This window comes from Nematolebias whitei, chromosome 13, assembly GCF_014905685.2.
Source record: "Nematolebias whitei isolate Nwh7 chromosome 13, NemWhi1, whole genome shotgun sequence".
Classification (NCBI taxonomy): Eukaryota; Metazoa; Chordata; class Actinopteri; order Cyprinodontiformes; family Rivulidae; genus Nematolebias; species Nematolebias whitei.
In genome coordinates, this window is record NC_056510.1 from 28,220,485 (window position 1) to 28,224,776 (window position 4,292).

At 38.6% G+C, this 4,292-nt stretch overlaps 1 long non-coding RNA gene across 1 annotated transcript in view; it reads right to left on the reverse strand.

Annotated features, from left to right (window-relative positions):
- Window positions 1-1,106, reverse strand: part of LOC119419256 — a 3,331-nt gene extending 2,225 nt beyond the window's left edge. Inside the window, exons 1-2 of the long non-coding RNA XR_005187246.1 lie at window positions 925-1,106; window positions 390-458 (exon numbers count right to left, since the gene is read on the reverse strand). This is a non-coding gene — a long non-coding RNA (uncharacterized LOC119419256). The remainder of the gene's footprint in view (window positions 1-389; window positions 459-924) is intronic.
- Window positions 1,107-4,292: the final 3,186 nt, after the last annotated feature.

Consider the following 4,292-nt stretch of genomic DNA (forward strand, 5'->3'; position numbering starts at 1 on the left):
AAACTGCTACTTGGACTCCTGTATCCCTACTTCATGGTTTTTCACTTATCACGATGGGGTGTGGTCCCTAACACCCGTGATAAATGAGGGAACACTGTACATTATTCTTGTTTAGCGTATATCTTAGATCCTTGTATACCGTTTCGTTTTTTAATACTTTATATTCTTTCTATTTTGGAGTGTAACTGGGACCTTGAGTACACAATTTTGTTCCAACTCATGTACCACATGTGATGCGGATGACAGTAAAGAACCTTGATAGTTGTTCTAGTGTCATGTAGTTGGAAAAAGCTATACTTTTTCTGATGATTACCATTCACTGTCATGCATAAAATCATTTAAAAATGTCTTTAGTACAAGACAATAGATTAAAAATAAGGAGGTTAAACCTGTTGAGGGATTCCTCAGCCTTAAAAAAGCAGGATCACTGTTTTGCTTCTGTGTGTTTAAGACTGAGTCTGTGGACAGAAAAACAATGTCACATTAGGAGTAGGGACACATCATCATCATTAAAATTAGCACAATCACATGACAGCGTTTGTTACATAAAACCTCTAAGAAGTTTACACATATTTTTTCTTCTCCACATGTTCTAACTCGTATTGTTAACATTTTGGAATAGTTTACAGGTTTGACTTCTAAACTCGGAACTACTTATGCAAATTAACTATTGGTGTAAAGACCTATGTGCATGCTGACAAATACATTATCTATATGTAACACTTTATGTCTATGAACAAATAGTTTATCTGAATAACAATCTGACGGATAGCATTTGACTTTTTCCTGTCTAGTTATCTCAAATCATTTAGCTTGAAAAATAATAGCTGCACCACTATTTGAATCAAGAAATGGATGCGCTACTAAGATTAATAATTGTTTGTTAGCATCGTTAGCGATGTTTACAACCCGAAGCTAACCTACCTGCACAAACCACAACCCAGCTGTCATTCTGTGTGTTTGGCGTTCGTTTCTTTTTAGTTGCCATGCTGTTTAGTTCAACTTAAACTGATGACTTTACTGAAGCTAAAACATTCGTAGGTCACTTTAGGCTACACGGTGAAGCTACTTTTCGCCTGACAACATGAGCTCAGAAAACGCGCCTTCGGTGTTTCCACTTCATCTTCCGTTACGTAAAAGAAAACACATCAAGGGACAGAAAAGTCTTTTATGTACATTAAATTACTGAAAACTCCCTATTTTACAATAAATAAACGATTTTTAATTTGGTGTGTCCTGAAAAGACAAAACAAAATGCTATTTTTGAGTTTTATTTTAACCTAATTCACACCTACTTTTTAAATAATGGTACGTTCCAAGATGACGTCAGAGCACCGTGTAAGTTCTCCATGTTGCCACTAGAGAGCGCCCAAGAGCTTCAGTGAGAGCTGTGTAGGCCTCTTGCACAGATTTATTATCACCTACTTACACGGGTTGTACTTTACAGATTTAGGTTTAAAGTCTCTGCTCTGAGGTGCAGGATGTTTGGTGTCTGGTTGTCCTTTGGCTCACTGACACACAACAGATTGAGAGATCCATCTGTGCTTCAGTAAGAAGACAGCATCTTTCACTTTCTCTCTCAGGATGTGACACTGTGCATCCCTGTTGGTTTTCAGTGACTCATTTGTTTTTTTGTCATTTTTCCCCTCCTTTCCTCCTGCATTGTTTACATGCATGCTCGAATGAGGGTGTGTAGGAAGCTTGTGTGTGTGTTTTCAACCTTTTTCGTTGACTATAATCATGTGAGCAGTTGTTTAGGGGGCATTTTTTTTATTTTACAGCTGTTCTTTTTTTTTTCTGTTACTCACAGACCATTAACAGATTTTTATTAAGCGTATTTGAGTAATGATAAAAAGAGAGATTTGTGATCTGTGACTCTACGGGGATTGTGATGCAGAGGAAAATTTGGGTCTGCGTATGAGTCTAAGACTTCTTGTTTTCGGGCTACGCTTTTGTGTTTTTACCACATTTTGTCCATATAAAAATGAGTTTTATTTCCGAGTCGATTGCCAAAATTTAAGCAACACATGTTCTAAACTCTTTGAACGCTGCATCAGCTCCTCCTTGAAATCAGTGTGATTTATGTTGCTGTGGCAAAACAAAAAAAAAAAAAAGCATGGGTGAGATCTTGTCTGTGAATTACTTGTTTTATGGGTCTTGAGGGAATCGTACACGACAGCTTGTGCAGCTAAATAGAATATTCCATGAAAGCCTTTCTTTCATTTTGGGCTGCTTGAGGGAACGTCTGTGTTTCTGACGGCCAGGCAGAACAACAGCGGCCTTTTTTAAAACACTGGACCACAGACGAGCCCCAGAGAGCCGAGTTGCTCTGTCATCTGCATGCAAGAACAAAGTGGATCTAAATATAAGTCTATGATTTGGACCCCCAGTCTAAAGCCTCTCTTTTGTCTCTAAAACTTTATTTTACAAAACTTGTATTTTTATTAACTTTTCCCTCATTCTAAAATAGGGAGTCAGACTAATAAGGGCTGAGGTGAACAAATGTGAGCAGCACATTAATATAAACATAAACAGCTGATGATGAGCTGTTGAAAACTCAGTTTACTACTTGCCTGCATGTCAATGACTCATTTAAAGATGGGAGTTAAAAAGTTGCTTTGAATCAAAAACAGCAGAGACGAGAGAAATGTTTTGTATTAGTAACGTTAAAAAAAACATCTGTTTGTGTCTGAAACCAGTCAGCTGACATATGAAGATTAAAATGATTAACACGTTGAAACATGATAGTAAAATTAGTAAGTCACTCAAGTGCTGATAAACTCAAATGTTTCAAAATCTCTACAGAAATTGGCATTAGAGAAAATAAAACACCAAGACCCAAATATTGTGATAAAATGAAATCAGCTCACACTTACAGTGGTGCTTGTTTAACGCTTCATAATTTTCTATATTCCTGCATAAATATGACCTAAAACATCATCAGATTTGCATACAAGTTATAGCCCAATTAAACAAATGAGACAAAAATATTATACTTGGTCATTTATTTTTTTGATGAAAATGATCCAATATTACATGTTTGTGGTAAAAGTATGTGAACCTCTAGGATTAGCAGTTCATTTGAAGGTGAAATTAGAGTCATGTGTTTTCAATCAATGGATGATGATCAGGTGTGAATGGGCACCCTGTTTGATTTAAAGAACAGGATCTATCAAAGTCGGCTCTTCACAACATGTTTGTGGAAGTGGATCATGGCAGGAACAAAGGAGATTTCTGAGGAGCTCAGAAAAAAAAAAAAGTTGTTGATGCTCATCAGGATGGAAAATGTTGCAAAACATCTGTAGAGAGTTTGGACTCCACCAATCCAGTCCCACAGATTGTGTACAAATGCAGGAAATTCGAGAGTATTGTTAACCTCCCCAGGAGTGGTGGACCAACAAAGATCACTCCAAGAACAAGGTGTGTATCAAGGTGTGTAATAGTGAGTGAGGCCACAAAGAACCACAGGGTAACTTCTAACAGCTGAAGTTCTCTTTCATATCGACTGATGTTGATGTTCATGAGTCCACCATCAGGAGAACTGAACAACAATGGTGTCATGGCAGGGTTGAAGGAGGAAGCCACTGCTCTCCAACAAGAACATCGCTGCTCGTCTGCAGTTTGCTAAAGATCACGTGAACAAGCCAGAAGACTGTTGGAAGAATGTTTTGTGGACGGATGAGACCAAAGTAGAACTTATTGGTTTAAATGAAAAGAGTTATGTTTGGTGAAAGGAAAACTCTATATTCCTGCAGAAGAACCTTATCCCATCTGTGAAACATAGTGGTGGTAGTATCATGGTTTGGGTCTGTTCTGCTGCATCTGGGCCAGGATGGCTTGCCATCATTGATGGAACAATGAATTCTGAATTATATCAGAGAATTCTAGAGGAAAATGTCAGAACATCTGCTCATGAAGTGAATCTCAAGAGAAGGTGGGTCATGCAGCGAGACAATGACCCTAAACACACAAGATGTTCTACCAAAGAATGGTTCAAGAAGAATAAAGTTCATGTTCTGGAATGGCCAAGTCAAAGACCTGACCTTAATCCAGTCCAGATGTTGTGGAAGGATCTCAAGCAGCAGTTAATGTGAGGAAACCACCAACATCCAGAGTTGAAGCTGTTCTGTAGAGGAATGAACTAATGTTCCTCCAAGCCGGTGATCAGGACTGATCAACAGTTACTGGAAACGTTTAGTTGCAGTTATTGCTGCACAGGGGTGGGGTGGGGGTGGGGGTGGGGGGGGGGGGGGGGGGGGGGGTCACACCATATACTGAAATCAAAGGTTCAC